Source organism: Artemia sp. Qi Xiang Cuo, chromosome 10, assembly GCF_049724085.1.
Source record: "Artemia sp. Qi Xiang Cuo chromosome 10, ASM4972408v1, whole genome shotgun sequence".
NCBI classification, from domain to species: domain Eukaryota; kingdom Metazoa; phylum Arthropoda; class Branchiopoda; order Anostraca; family Artemiidae; genus Artemia; species Artemia sp. Qi Xiang Cuo.
Window position 1 is genome coordinate 64,500,410 of NC_142803.1, and position 17,317 is coordinate 64,517,726.

Below are 17,317 nucleotides of genomic sequence, written 5' to 3' on the forward strand. Positions count from 1 at the left end.
TAGGATCGATCGTACCTCTTCTGAAGTTAATTTTATATGATAACTTATTCAAGTATAAGGCGTATGCAGTATTTTTATTACGACATTACGACATTAGAATTCTTGACAAACTGCTAAAACAAATGGTCAAATGTAAAACCCTATTTTAGTAATATCTCGTTATCATCATTAGCATTATGATAATATCCACTCAAAAGACACGCAACGTTTAATTGCCTAAATAATAAATAACCGCTTCTAATAGTAAAGCTAAAAAAAACTTTAACCCAAGTATCAACGAAGATAACATGATTTTGAAAAACAATAAAATTGTCCAAATTTAATCACAGGAAAAGATGATCGGAAGTAGCTAACCTAACTCGCTGTAAAATTTATAAAATACTCGACAACCTAAAGTACTTGTTCGGCAAAAGAAATATGTACAAGTTTCTATCTCATTAATCATAACCAACGTTCCTTAGTGAGGCATGATCTGTATGCACGTAGATGAACTCAAGAATTTGGCAAACTTGAGCGTTAAAAAAAAATCCAAATTGTAGAATTTAAGGTGCTAATTATGGCATGTAAGTTTCATCCTACAGAAATGCGATATAATCCTTAATAGGATACAAACAAAATATATCCGCAGATACAGACAAAACCTCGAGGGCAGTGTAACTCTTAAGTTATAAAAATAAGCCCCACAAATACGTAGTACATAGCAAAACCTAAAAAGAAAAATTTTATGGCCTAACCTGTTGACCCATTCGGTTAGTCGAATTTCTTCTGTGGCATAATCAAATGTTAATTCACATATCGTTAAGATAAGTGTGATAACCACCCTAAATAAAATTGTTTCGACAAACTGTCCCCGCAAAATAGCAATTAATCACGTGTCACTCGCGCAGTTTAGACAGTCTTAAGAGACGAAAATAGGAACCTTCCACAAAGAAAAAATACATGAAAATAGCTATCAAAGTTCCAAAATATTGTATCTAGGAGTCACAAGTAAGATAGAATTAATACAAAAAAAGGACGCATATTCATTAATTTCTCAATGGGCAACTATAGGGAAAATATTTTTGCTGACAAAAATTGTTGTACCATAAATTAAATTTGTAACCAACGCTTAGCTAACTGAAACATTAGTTTGATCATCGTTAGCAAAAATAGCGGGACCTATACAGCCGCTAGGCAGAGGGATAAATAATCTTCAAAAACCCTGGCCATGGTATCAATAATTTTAGCTTTACCTTAAAACGAATGGTAGCGATGAAAAGTAAAACCGCGCAACTAAAATAACAAGAAGCTACCCTAAGAAAATACGAGAAAAAAACCTTCTAGGCCAGATGGTTACCTAATTTTCGAAAGAATTTCGCAACGTAGTTCAGAAATAATTACAAACCAATAAGTAAAATACAAGACTCGTCTCAAATAAGACTATATACCTAGAGTCCATGGAGTGACAGTGTGTATAGCTAAGCTAATGTCTCTTTGAAAATAGCAGATATTATTCTGCTTCAGAAAAAAGACGATAATTAAGTGACTTTGAAGAGGAGCGTCCGCTAAAAGTTAATGCAATAATCAAAACCCTTTCGTTAAAGGGAACACTTGAAACCAATCTGCGCTATAGTTACCTGTAAAAATAAGGCAAGTCTTAGCCTAACTCTCGAGAAAACGCAAAAATAGCATCTTTTTTGCGAAAGTGAAAGAAAATAAGACTAATAGAGGCCTGCCAAAGTACGGACTAGTGACCAAGAATAATCACAAATTAACCAATTGATGTAAAAAATAAGAAGATTCTTCCAAAAATTATTGTAATTCATGAATGCTCGTATATCAAGACAGTATTTAATAATTTTTACTAACCTTATAAACTAGTCACGGCCTTAGTAATTGCTAAACTTTATCCTCCAAATAAGAAATGTAACATAAACATAGTAAAAGACATATTATTCACCAAAGCCAAGATTTACGAAATTCACGCTATTTAAGAGTTCAAAGAATACAGGTTCACTAAGGCACATATGGGTCTTAACTAAAACTAATAAAATAGAGATGAATATATATATGGAGTAAAAATGAGTCAAGGATAATTTTTAATCTAATCAAACGAAAGTGGAAGCCATAAAATTTTATGAATAGGTGAACAGGATCCGAGTAGCCTACCGTAAAGTATTAACAACGGCCCAAAGTTAAAATTTGTTGTTTTTCAGAAGCATGCTTGGAAAACCCTGTCTCAGTATGCAATATTGAGACATATATAAAAATTAGGTTTAATGCCCTTAGAATTCTGAGTGGTGTGGAACAAAAAACTAGCTCACGCTGAACTGAAAGACAAATAGCCTTAATCAGAAAGTATATTAAAATAATACAAAGTAGATTAGTTACTATATCCTAGGCAAGACTCCCATTCAAAAAGCATAAACAGATCCCTTCAAAATTTTAGGTAGTATCATGCCTCTGCCATGTGGCACAATCCCTGCCACAGAAGAAAAGTGGTGGGACGTAGTAGATGTTGACTATATAAAAAAAAACAGACTAAAAGCAGCTATTCGCGCATTTGAAGCGAGAACCAGGCCAATGCTCTGATTTCTGTCTATTTGCCCCTAGTAAAGGGACGCGACGTGCCCTACAACAACCCAGTAGGGTATGATTAAAATACTTTACTTTAAATATTATAAGACCGTCATTTAAGACAGTTTCTTGTACGGAATGATTTTTCTTCCACAAAAATTTAAAACAAACATGTTTTAATCAACGTGTTTCGATTTGATTCCCATATTTTCCAGTCGCATTTCCAACGACCTTATAACAAAAGGATTGCATCTTGTGGTAAACTATTACATCCAAATTAGGTTAAACTGGTTTCAACCCGCCAATAAGTTCACTACAAAACGTAAATATATTTTAATTTCATTTAGGAAATACAAGGTAATTAAATTTATATGCCTTATGACAAACCAGAAAAACTTTTAGGTAATATTGCGCTTGATAATAAGTACCTCTGCCACTTTGCGATAACTCCACCAGGGGAGAAGAATAAGTCGACACCTTAAATGTGAATGGTTTTTTTCTAACTCATTTGAACGGGAAGACTTAACCTCGACTAACAAGCCTTTGTATTCCACAAGTTTAGCATAATTCTGAAATACATTGAAATAAAGAGTTTATTCCTACATATTCTAAGGACATTATTTGAGTAAATATCAATACACAACTCTTCATTCGATTCAACTTAAATAATAGCTATCAGAATAAGCAATTAATGAAGAACCACCTTCAATATAAAATAAATTAATTCTCTTTAATTAATCAAGTACAAAACTGAAGAAAATAAATCAATAGGTATTGTAATAGCAGGTAATCAAAGCTGAGCAAAATATTACGATAAATGAAAATGCGTTACAGTGTAATAGCTTAATTTTTTAAAGCCAAAAAAATAAGTGTATATTTTCAAACTTCGGCCTTAATGAAATTTGTTCACATTGACAGGATAAAAAATAACTATGGACACTTTAAAAAGATTGTTTAAAAAGGAAAATTTGCTTTGTTAACTACAGATACTTAAGAAAAAAATTGTTGTATATAAGGATTTACCAAGTATGGAGATCGAATGCCCACACTGATTCTAAGTGAAAATTTAAGGACCCCTTCAAATTCATCGACAGTTATCGCATTAATTGAAATATGCTAGCCAATAATAAAATACAACCCTTCCCTTAACTACTTAAGCTTGAAAAACCCACTCAAAACCATGTAAAAGATACTTTTAGCTAAAATTCAGTAGTGATACCCCCCACACTTCGGGTGGTAATATCAATTTTTTTTTTACCTTCGATAAGTAGTAAAAGCTCAATGCACACGGCAATCCTCATTCAAAAAAACAAAATAAATAATTAGTCAGCGAGCCCCCATGAAATACTCTGAAAGTGGTATAGGAGGAAAAATTCAGATATCCATACGATACGCAATAATGAAAACGGATGAACCCCCGAGCACAGGAGGTTAGAGCCAAGGATGTGCATGGTGTATATTATCCCACCTTGCAAACACTTGACTCTCACCTTCTGTTGAGAAAAGATTACACAAATTACTGAATGAGGGAGATTACAAACGTTGTAAAACTTGTAGTTGACTTGGCTCAACTCCTTTTGGCGGGTATTTTTTTTGAAATGTTTGTCAATGGTTTATCGAAACTGAAGGGATGTATTTTCGGTTTACCTCATGCTCTATTGTGGGGTGAGCGGAGAATGCATCGTTCTATTGACTTGATTACTATACTTCATTGCACAACAAGAAATCACTTGGCAAGCACTAGAACTGCCTATTCGTCAAGCTTTTTAAACAAATGGACCCTCAATCGTGGGAAGCGATGGCCACAGGGGAATGGGAGTGGTGTCATTATCATCCCATTTCCGTTCCCATTTGGCCCTGGCTCTTTATGATAAACAACTATACGGATACGAATAGTGATTACATAACAAGGAAATCCTTAACAAGTGGATGGATCCTCAGTCCGGAGGGGGTCGTGTTGCAGAACTGGATCAAAAGTTTTTTTTTACTCTTGGGATCTATTTTTGTGACGCCATTTCCTTACGAAAGACAACTTGCACAGGAAGTCCGATGCGTGGGGAATACCTATTCAGGGCGTAGGCACACGGTTGATTATTTTGTGGGCGGACGCCCTGACGGAGTGTTTTCGTACGGAGAACAACTTGTGTAGAATCAGGAACCCAAAAAGTCTAATAAAAATTAAGTATCCAAAAAATTATAAAAGCTAAGTAAACAGCTATAACTAACAACAAACATCGTCAAATTGAAAGTGCCTAACTAAATAAGAATAATGCTTAAAGGAACCTGCGAAAGAGATGGGCAGAGGAGCATCAGTAGCGAGGGAGTTGCGTGCCGGAAGTTGACACGAAGTTCTTTTATTCTTTGGGTCAATTTTCATAACAACCATTCCCTTACGAAGAACAACTTTTGCCGAGAAAACGAACTTAAAATACTAATAAAAATAAAATTTCATAAAATTAAAAAGGCCAAGTAAACAATTATAACTTATGATAAACATTATTACATTGAAAACGCATGCTATTACATAATCATTACTATACCTTAAACTACTATAATTATTTTGAAAACATATTACTATTAAGTAATCATTTATTTTGTAATCATTGGTAAACTTTGTATAAGAACAAATTTGAAGATACGATACGTGAATGACCATCGACCACTGGTTAACGAAAACGCCAAAACAAGCGACCATACGGTACGTTGCTAATATTAACCTAAAAAATAGAATAGAAAAAAAGTAACCATGATAAGATACCCAAGCCATCAACAATTAAATAATCGTAGACTAGAAAATGTAACCTCATGGAATCTTAAGAAAAGACATAGTGTAGATAACATTAATGATTCATTAAAAGAATGGGGACTTATTGATGTTTCATTAAAAGAATGGGGACTTCTCAGAACAGTAGAAAATCTCGACTATCCAAAACTATATTATCTTCTAAAATCTCGAAGGACAATCTTGGAACAAAGAATGATCCTAAGATTAACGGCAAGCTTAGTGCATTATAACTTTAGTGCACGTGCAATGAAAAGAACAATCGAACACACTAGACTAAGAGCCAACCTGGCCTTCCGAATTTTAATACAAAATATCCCAACAACAAAATATAGCTCGTTGTCTGATTATATCGCCGACAATATTTTGTACGATCAAGATGATAACAACGTAACTACAATTTGGCCCATTAAATTTCTCTCTATACTAATACACCAAGGACACATGTTAAAAGGTGAAAACTTTCTTAAAGCCTTATACGTCAACTGTGTAAATAACACATATCTAAATCCAATAAACCCTTCAACGGGATCCACTATCTTTAAAGTTAACCCAAGGGATTATAAAGACATACAGAAAATAACCCTGAACTTTTTCCAAGAAGATGAGAATTTTGGAATCAAAATATTCCCCGGCTTAGACGTAATCGTGCGCGAGCAACTATGCTGTTGCCAATCACACGTAAACTTTAGTTTCTCTGTAGTAAAAATAATAAATGATCCTTTGTCATTATCTCAGTTGTGCCGGAAAGTCATTCGGCAAAATATGCGAAGGAATGACATAACTGCCAAATTGGAGGGCCTGCACCTCCCAAACCAATTATTAGTGTATTTAATGTACTTAAATACACCTGAAAGCGGTAAAAATAATGTAGTATTTGAACTCAAGTTTCTCAGCTCAAATGTATCATCATGGGAAAATTATCGACCTCTCGATATGCTTGCATCTCCAAGCTTAAGGGCGGCACTGCCAGATGATGCACCTATATTGAAATTAAAACCCAATAGTATTGGAAGAAACTGTATATATAAATAACCTCGTTGAAACGAATAATAAGAGAACCCTCTAATATTACCTGAAGTGTTATGTCTATGTAAATCGATTATTATTGTTATCAAAAAAAGTGCATTATATGAATAAACTAGTAGTATATTGATATTTACAAAACTATGAGTTAGAGTGAAGGTCACGGGATCTAAATACATTGTTAATATATTGACAAAAAAAGGTAGTTTCTCGAAAGTCTCAATAGTTTTAAGCCTATATGGAACTCATTATTAGTCGAGCGCAAACTCGTTAAACTAGAGTGCGGAACTTTAGGGAATTGAATTACATTCGATTACACAATAGCCAGGTGCAAGGTGGCACCGGTGAAAAAGTAGTTCAACTTCGATCTGAAGTTACCTTGTTTTCCATTCAAAGTATATATTCATTATTGGTTAACATGGAGCTTTAGAAGACTCGAATTATCTTGAACGAATAAGTACCCGATGTATAAGGAAATACCGGTGAAAAGGTAGTTTGACCTCGACCTAGAGTGTACCATGATTATAACTAATCTTGAAAAAAATTAACTAGACAAAAGTCATTAGAAACTACCTTTCATTTCAAAACAATGGCCAAAGCAATTATCGATACAGAGTTCGTAACTATAAAGCACGCAAAAGAAAATGTGATATACTCAGCAGCAATGCTCATTGTGAGTAAATCACGGGAAGAAGTCTTCATGAATAAATGGAACGTCAAATACGATTTAAGGAAATACAACGTGGAATCATATAGATTCGGACTAAGTTTAGCTAACACACCCAAATATCGACCCACGAGAGGGAAATTGGGAGTAAAATATAACGGCAGAAAGGGAAGTACATCCATTATATTCAACATGAGATAAAAAAAATTGCAAAAACAATATAAAGTTCAGTACTGGTACGTTAAAGGTCCATGTCAGACAGATTTATTGCTTCTTGACAACTGTAGAAAACAAAAATTAGTTTACAAAATTGAGGGAAATCCAAACTGCGTGAAATATCAAGGTCAACATGACCCCCTCCAAGAAATAAAATACTACAAACAATATCTATATAATCCAAAAAGCGTAATATATAGAGCGAAAAGAAAAGAAATTATATTTAAAAGAATAAAAACCTATGAATCAAAATCAAAAGCAACCAAGAAATCAAGAAAACCGTCTCTATTGAAATAATTTGGTATGACGTAAATCAAAGTCAACCCACGCACCCTTTACGTTAAAAAGAAAAAACTCTTGTGTGAAATCAATTAAAATAACTATCCCCCTAGCCTAAGAATCAGCCGTATGTTTACCATAAGCAATCAACAAATCCTATGACCACTAATCTGAATCTCACCTTGTTTCCTTCCCCGATAAAAAGAAAAAAAAGGAAGAAAAAATCCCATATAATAGGAATCTAAATTCTCAATTTATTATCAATCATAAGAAATCTTCCTATATTATGTTTAATGAAATATTAATTTCAGAAACAGCAAAAAAAGGACGTGGCTAACAAAATTCATGATAATCTTCGTTGCCCAAACTGTAGCCCAAGATATCGTAAAGCATGGGATAATCTTCAAACATGAGAATTCGTTACTTGCAAGTCATAATGCCTGGAAGATATTTATAAAACTGGATCCAAAACTGTTTGAAACCCTATTTCAACAAGTAATGAGACTAGAGAAGAATATTAATGAATTAAAGGATTCTATACTCCAATTCTTAAAATCGGACAAAAGCCTGCAGACAACGAAAGAAATGCACCACAAGAAAAATACAGGAGATCTACCCCCTATTATTCCTAAACTAAAATCGAAATTCCTAATAGATAACTTTGACAAGAAAATGGCAGAGATTGATAAGGTTCTAGAGCATTAATTAACGTGGACGGTTCCAGAAGCGAACATACTACGACAAAATATACCACAAGTTCCTTCTTGACAACTTCCAAGAGAAATAAACTCTATGATGGAAATTACGCCACGTTAAATGAGTTGCGAAGCATATGGACATACCTCAAGCAACCATGGCAAGACCATACTGCGAGCAACGTTACTAAGAAAGTACCACCAAAAGAAATAAAGAAATATATCAACAAGCCACAAGGAAAGAGAAATACCACGACAACCATCCCCAAACTCAAGACAACAACAGAGGAAATACAGCCCTCGCTAACGGATACCACCTCCAATGCAAGTCCAGTGTTAATCAAGCTCAATGAATTGTCCCAAGAAAAATTAATTACCATAACGCATTTAAAACCATCGAAGTTTACGAAATGGTAATGGTCCACAGCACCAACATTTACAAAGACCCACTCCTTCGGCAAAATGTATATAATTTTAAGAGCACGACTCCCAGTATTGCATACAGAGACTCAAACTATATTAGTTCAAGGATACCATTCTGATAAAAAAAGGAAATTTTCTGAAAGTAAAAAGAAAGAAAAATACGTACCCGAGAAATGCTTGACAATTGACGGCAAATATACATGTGCCAGATTGGCCATGGCCAACAAACCAGCCAAAAACTACGTCGAATCGTTACCTGAGCTAAATGAGAAAAACACCCTAAGAGTATCGATTCACCAATTCTTTCTTAATATTGTATAGACAGAGACTACAAGCACTATTTGAATTGTTGAACACCGAAATACAAAAGTTAAAGCAGAGTACCACAAGAATCTTCGAAGTATTCTTCCGAAAAAGCAAATACCGCAGATCAGCTAGTCTAATACCAATTGTAGGAGAATTAGCTTCACGCTTATTCGGGATATCGACTGAAGACCTAGATATCCTAAGGGAAAACGTGAGAAAACTAAATAACGCCATGAACGTGACCCTACATTTCCAAAAAATACAAGCCAGTATAGCCAATTATCAGAGAGACAATATTGAGGCTATCTCGAAAAAAATATCAAAGACAGTAAACATAATGAATTATTAAAAAAATGAAGTAGATCGTGTGATTTGCGATTCGAGCCTCACCATGGTATCACTAGACATAGTGACAATGTCATTACTTAACCTGGCAACTGATGTTAGCAAATATGAATTTACATTATTTGCCCTTACTGGAGGAACCTTGTCATATGACCTGGTGGACCCTTCGAACCTAAGAAGTATCTTAGATGAAATAAAAACACATCTAACGTTCGGTCTACATCTACCAAAAGAACCAGAAGTAGCAAACCTATTCCACTATTACACCAAGCTAAAGGTTCACATAACGGAGATAAACGAACAACTATTTGCAGTAGTAACAATTCCATTAATAAATCAACAATCCATATATATCTTGTATAAAATTTCAACGTTTCCAGCCAATATAGGTAGAACTAATTTGTTCATGACTATCACCCCCGAAGCGGAATACTTGCTTGTCGATCAAGATAGGAGAAATATGCCTTAGCAAATCCACAGGACCTTAAGGAATGGGTAACATTCAAAAACCTAGTATGTCAACTAACCCTGCCAATTTATAACGTAAAAACTGGATCTTGTATGTTAGATATATTTTTAAAAGAGACTCAACAAGAAGAAAGTCCCAATTCATGCGAAGCGCTAGTAGATAGTACAAAACGAGAAATATTTATTCATCTTAGAAATGATCTATGGCTATTTTTGGTTCCAAAAGAAACAGTTGGGACTTTCTCTTGTTATAATAATACAGAAAAAATCGATCCAAGCTACAGAACTGAACTACTATTACAAGACGTGGGAACAATAACCATAAAAAAAGGGTGTTGATTAGTAACCAAAGAAGCCACGGTACAAACACCACCGATAACCAAAAGCACGAATGTAATAAGCCCCAAGGTGGTCAATTTCAAACCAGTCAATTTATCGCATACAATTCCTAATATCGAAAACGAAGAAGTAAAAGCCACAATATGGTCAAAAATAGAGAATGTCAAGGAAACCTTACCACTAACAAAAATAAGAGAAGCCTTACTCTCAAATTCCCCTATTTACCAATGAATACTAAAAATTGACGTATGTAGAAAGTAGATACGGACTATTCTCCACCAATTTTTGGTGGAATATCCTCCTGACGGTAGGATTAGTATTCATGATCTCTCTGACTATAAGAATGTTATTGACCCTGAAATACGGAAAAATTATGATAACACATAGAAAAAGGGCAAAGACAGACCACGTCAAATCAAGTGAGATGCAAATCCTAAACCCGGAACTCCCTGATAACCCTTAAGCCAAAAAAAGTAAGGGAGGACATGATCGAGCGAATGGGAGTAGAGGTCCTCATTCGTGCTATGTTCAGTCCCAAATTTCTACTTATTGTTTGTGTGAACCCATGCAGCTGCAAAGATTTCTTAAGCGGCATGGACGCGCGTAAACAGTAAAGATTTGAAAATTTATAGTAAATCGAGACCTCTCATAAAACCATGTAACCTACCTCGCATGTAGTTATTTAATAGAAAAGTAAATGCTAAAGTAGATGACTGTTGAATAACATTTAAAATGTATGGAATATTGAACATGTGCCAAATGCACATACATATATGAATATATATATATATAATCACTAAATCTTGAAAATCTCATATTGTGTTATTTTTCGTATACACAATCATTTTTCTTATGATTACCGAGCTTAACTCTTAGTGATCTAGTTTTGCTTCAATATGCATGTAAAAGCATGAAAATTGCTCTTAATTGTTTTATTTTTGAGTTTAACCGTACCCATATTAAATTGATATCATTAGTACAACTAATCACGACTATTATTTCAAACAATAGTCCCCGTATAATATCGTATAAGTTGTGTATTATTGCTGTATGTGTTTTAACTCATGTAATTATAAAGAGCATATGATTCTGCCTAGATATTTATATTCCAGGAAGCAAAGTAATCAGTGCAAGTTAATTATTGGTGTACCAGCAAGCAGCACGGATACAACCCAGTAGCATCTACTCTCATCATTCGTCAACCACCGATAAGTACTCACCAAGGAAACCCCTGAAGACAATACCCCGATGACAATCAAAGTCACCCTTCCTAGTACCAGGTAACACTACCTCAAACGATGTTAGCAAACCAAGAACCCCAGATATATGTATATATCAGAATTAATGATTACCTAGAGAACCACCCCGAACAGTCACATCTTAAAACTACATAAAAACCGTCGATAACTATCCTTAGACGGCAAGGTCCCAAACATTAAATCATAGGGACCAAGAATAACCCTAGGGCCAATCCCTCAAAGATTACATATCTTAAGCCCCAAATCAGAGACAACATGTCGAACCAAGATCCCAAGTTTAAGTTTTGACCCTATCCAATCATTATTAGATGTCGCAAAACCAAACCATCCTCCAGTGAAGAAGAACCTAACACAATCAATTTTGCGGGAAATATAAACTGTACGTGCAAACTTTCCCAAAATAAAGTGTCAGAGAAGAGACCAAGCCAAGCTATCTTAGCCATAATCCCCATGACTAAGCCCACAATGATAGTGTATCCTTAAAACAAAAATCAAAGACAAAGCGTCGAAAATAAATTCTGAGACCAAGTTTTGATCCAACCATAATTACCCTTACATATCGCAAAGCAGCCCCTTATTCAAATAAAAGAAGGACTAAATTTGAACAATCTACGGGAAACATAGACTGTACGAGTATAAAATTTTCCCGAGAATAGAAGTGCCCAAGAAGAGTTACCCAGTCCAGCGACAAAGATACCCATTTCATGTAATCAATTCCCCAAGGGTTATGTACCCAGGAAACATATCAACGAATCTATAACATCAACCCCCGTATATGACATGACAAACCACGCACGGACAATTTTGTACAAGCAGTCATACTTATGGACAACATAAACGCTTATCCCAAGGAACGAGTGGCAAAAAGTGAAACACCACGAAGACAAACCATAAACAATTAGCCAACCCAGTAATTAATTGAACGGAAGCGCAAAGTAAAGTGACAACGTATGTGAGTATTATAGACACGTAGAATGATGAAGTAAGTGTGAATCTTATGTATCTAACTTGTAACTTTAGTGAATATTGAGAAAATTTTCATAATCAGATGAAAACAAGTGTAAATTACATTACCCCTGTGTTGCAATCCGACATTAAGCTTAAACCTATTAATGTGTCAAACCTTTTATTTGCAAATTATTTAATTTATATATATCTGTGTTCTTGAAGTCAGTTACTTATCGTACAATTATAGCGTCAGGTGGAAGTATAGTCAAGTATTAGAAAAAGCAAATATGTACCATTTTAAGTGATAAAATAGTCACAAAGGCAGAACTTGATTAGTTAAAACCATGTACAATTATTAGCATATCAGGCGAAGGAATTTTAATATTAGGTGGAGGAAATAATAATTATTACGTAATCATATAACCAAATGTGTTAGTCAATAGAAACTCTTTGGCCCTTTCGTCAAATAGAGTGTATAGGTGATGGACTGTAAAGTAATGTCTTAATATATGTGGTCACATAAAGCAATCGGGAATATGAAGAAAAAATATATATCTTACCAAAGCTGAGTTAAATCAAGTAACAAGTACCAAGTTAAAATTAAAAAAAAGGAAGGGAGATCAAAATTTGAAAGAGTAGAAAGAGTAGGGTAACACAACGATGAGGACATCGTTAAGAATGGGAAGGATGATTTGTAATGGAATCAATTTTCAAGACCCCAAAATTTTCCAAGTAAAATAAAATCGCCCAAAATACGAACCCAAAAATTCAAATAAACCACAGAACACTTAATTGTCAAACTTAAAAAGTAGCGAAACAATTGTATCACAATTGTAACTCTATCGTTCCCACGAAAAATATAGCAGCAATAGATAATCAGCGTGACCAATTGTACATGACAGGCAACCAACAATGTAATTTAAATCTTGAGTTTGAATTTCCAAACGATCAAGAGATGGTAGAAACTATTATACAAAAAACGGTCATGCGAGATATAAAATAAAACTATGCATTCCGCTGTAATTACATTGTAAAACTTTAAAAAATAGTTTCTTGAAAAACAAAATAGAACTATGTATCCCGCTCTAATTACAAGGTAAAAACTTTATTCCGCTAAGAAAAATTCCAAAGTGAAGTTTTAAAAAGTCGTAAAATCGTATCAAAGTCAATTTAAATTAACTAGCTGATTGCTACATCCCTGTCCAATAGTAATAGAGGATATAGAATCAGAACCAATAGAACCAGTGTAATGTACTTTTCAACAACGCCCGATTGTAACCTTAGGCGAAATCGCAGAGTATAGTACTTTCGAACTTAGCATGCTGGAGCTAATCTTTTATCAGTGTATTTGGAGTCGATTGTCAGTCTATTATGAATCTATGATGAGTTTTATGTGAGTCTAGAAACAGTCTTATGTGAGCCTATTTGCAGTTGGAATGAACTTCTGTAATCATTTATTATTAGTGAATTAACTGTTACCTGTATTGCCTCAGTCAGCAACTTTATCTTAGTGTCTTTGACTGCGATGTGCTTTTGATATTCCCGTCAAGCTTTGTACCGATCATATGAGTAAAAATAGATGCATTACTTTCATATTTTATTCTCTTTATGTTAGTATTTCTCAAGATAGTTAGTCCTTGTGGCTCCAATCGCTCTCAAGGGAACCCGAATCCTTTCAATCTGATTTCGACTCAGTATGGCCACTAATATATGCTCCCCATTTGAACTACTAATTTAAGCTCCCCACACACGAAATTCCCCCTCTTCTCTGGTGTGCTGGTCGCGAACCGCCAACTAAGAATTAACTGAAAAATACTCATAGAAACAATTAATTGAAAATTCCTATATAAAGAATCAACGGAAAAGATAAGAACAAAACTTTTAATTGAAAACCCCCCCCATTACAAATATAAGAACAAACTTTTAACTGAAAACCCCCCCATCAGATATGACACTCATTATTACACTCCTCCTGCCATCGAACATCCTTGCTGTTCGAAATTAACTAGATCGAGTACTACTGGACCTGTTAGCTAAGCTCTGGTACGACTAGAATTTGGGCTCAGCAGCTGGACTGTTGTGCAAAGTTGTCTTAAACTGTTCATTTGTTTAACATGCCATTGAATTACAATTTATGTAGCGTCTTTGACCAGATTACTCAACATAGTTGAATTTGGAGATGAATTTCAATCCAGGTAGTTTCCCCTAACAAAAAAAAGGGCAAACACCTCGAAGGGAGGGGAGGGGGGTCTAAGCTGGCCCTGGCTAAATGGAGTTGTGTTTTTTTTGTAATCAGTAGTGTGTAGCACAGTTACCCAAAGGCATACAACTTGAAGCTTTTCTCCATCATAGTGATCATCAAAGTAGGGTCCTCGAGACTGCATCCACTAGTATTAATTTGGTCATATATACGAGATCCCAAAAATGATATAGAACCAAGTTATTTTTTCTTAGATTATTTGAAATGTGGTCCGAAACCACTTTAACGTACCGGAGACCAAGATAAACTGAATTTTCCCTTTGATTTGCGTTTTCTGTGTAACTATCTGATAATCTTTTAATGCGTTTTGCAATTACAGAATATATTAAACTAATTGGATAACCATTCCCAAATAAAATATCTCTAAGGTGGTCGAGCTCTGAATCCAAGAAGCGTGTTGAAAAACTTTCAATGCTCTATCAACTAGCATGGGAGCCCATTAGGTGGGGGGCACAACCCCCCCCCCTCTGGCTGAATGAAACTGCCTCATTTTTATACTTTTGTTTTAAGATTTCTATTATATAGCATTAAAAGTGCCAATTAGACGAGGTTTGACGCCCCTGGATTTTGGTTTATGGGCGCTCCTGTCAACTAGAGAAGTGACAGCTCCTCTTTTCAAGCAGGAGAATGATTAGAGGAATAATTTCAGTAACGGTCACTATATGTGGGTTTTCTATAGATACCAAACTCAAAATACTTCGACCCATTGTTTCTTCTCTTAATTCTCCTACGGCCAAAATAGGGAAATTCTTGTCAGTTGTATTTCGCCCGCTAATTCAGGCTCAAAAATCCAATATTAAAAATTCCATTGATTTTATTTCCTAGGTAAAGCAAGTTTCGGTTCAACCAAATACAAGAATTGACAGTTGTGATGCAGATTCAATGAATAAAATTGTGATCCTCAAGGTACCGAATGATTTTTGAGAATAAACTTAATTCTAACCAATGTATATCAGAAGAATCTACTCTTTCCGATCAGACACTTCTTTCGCTTACAGTCCTTTGTAACAGAACTTCTTTTTACTTCCATTAGAGAGGCATTTCTATAGACAGAAATATGGACTTTCCATGGGCACACCCCCTTTTCACCAATACAGGCTGATATCTTCAGGGAAGACCTGTAAGAAAGGGCTATTTTGCAAAGTTTTTTTAAACCCAAATTTTGGGTTCGTTTTAAAGATGATATTTTTTTTTATTTGTGGGAGCATGGTGACGAGTCTCTGGGGTCTTTTCTTCACTTGCTCAACTCCTTGGATCCAAAACTTAAATTTACTCAGGAATCAGAGGTAGAGAGGCGTCTTCCTTTCTTAGATGTTCTGGTGCACCGAAATGATACATGTTTCAACTACATAAAGATCATTACAGGATTATTACGAAAGCCGATAAATGCATTATTAGATTCAGATGAAATTTTATTATTATTAGACGTTATTTTATTAGATTCAGATGATTACGAAAAAAATTTTAGAGAAATTTTAAATGATTCTAACACATATGAACAATTAGTTGCCGATCCTACAGAAAAATTTGTCCAAGAAGTCAGAAAAGAGCGCACAATTTGGTTCAATTTCCGCCATTTTCTTCCCGTGGATACAGATGGTCTTAAACTATTCATTCGTTTTGAGCATTCTTTTAAGGTCATTCAATTCAATCCATGTACTATCTTAGCCCAGAAAATCATTTAACACAATGAAATCGACATTTAATCATGGCTTAACTATTCATTTTAGAGCTTTCAGTTAGGTTTCAAGTAATATTTTGACAATACCTTGGCTTCTAAAGCTGAAAAAAAAATACAAGAGAGCCTGAAAAGTTGTAAGAAAGTGAGGTTAAGTGGTGTAATCGTGTTCTATATAATCTGTTAAATCTAGAAGAGACAACATATTCTATGCAATTAAGTTCACCTTTGAACAACTGAGCAACGTGTTTACCCGATTGAATTTACATTTTTTTACTTTGGGTTTTTCCTTCAAAAGAAACAGAAAAAATAAACTAAAATGAAAAGAAAGGGCTACTCTACCTTTATTAGGACCATCTTTTATGACACTTAATAACGTAGCCTGTTTTCCACAGGCACACAAAACATGACTAGAACCAGATTCTCCTGTTGATCGATATTTTCCAGTGGGTATCGTTGCTAAGCTACTCCCCGACGACAGTGGTGCTGCATCAATAACATCAATAGACAAAGTTTCTGCTGTTGATCCAGTTTTTTTCGGCAGGGATCGTCGCTAAGCTGCTCTCAGACGACAGTGGGGCTGCATATAAATTACCTGTCATAATTAAAATATCATCATCCAGGTTATCATCCTAATATATATATATATATATATATATATATATATATATATATATATATATATGAGTAGTAGTAGATATATATATATATATATATATATATATATATATATATATATATATATATATATATATATATATATATATATATATATATATATATATATATATATATATATATATATATATATATATATATATATATATATATATATATATATATATATATATATATATATATATATATATATATATATATATATATATATATATATATATATATATATATATATATATATATATATATATATATATATATATATATATATATATATATATATATATATATATATCCGATTTCCTCTAATTAAGTTAAATTCTAGCTTCAAAAATGAAAAGTCCTTAGTCAGCAAAGAGAAAAGTGCAGTCACTTTCACAGAAAGTTTAAAC

The 17,317-nt window shown here is 34.1% G+C and overlaps 1 protein-coding gene across 1 annotated transcript in view; it reads right to left on the reverse strand.

Moving 5' to 3' along the window:
* LOC148948032 (uncharacterized) overlaps window positions 1–16,843 on the reverse strand; it is a 51,917-nt gene extending 35,074 nt beyond the window's left edge. Inside the window, exon 1 of the mRNA XM_089095673.1 lies at window positions 16,590–16,843. The gene's annotated coding sequence lies outside the window, so the exon portion shown is untranslated. The remainder of the gene's footprint in view (window positions 1–16,589) is intronic.
* Window positions 16,844–17,317: the final 474 nt, after the last annotated feature.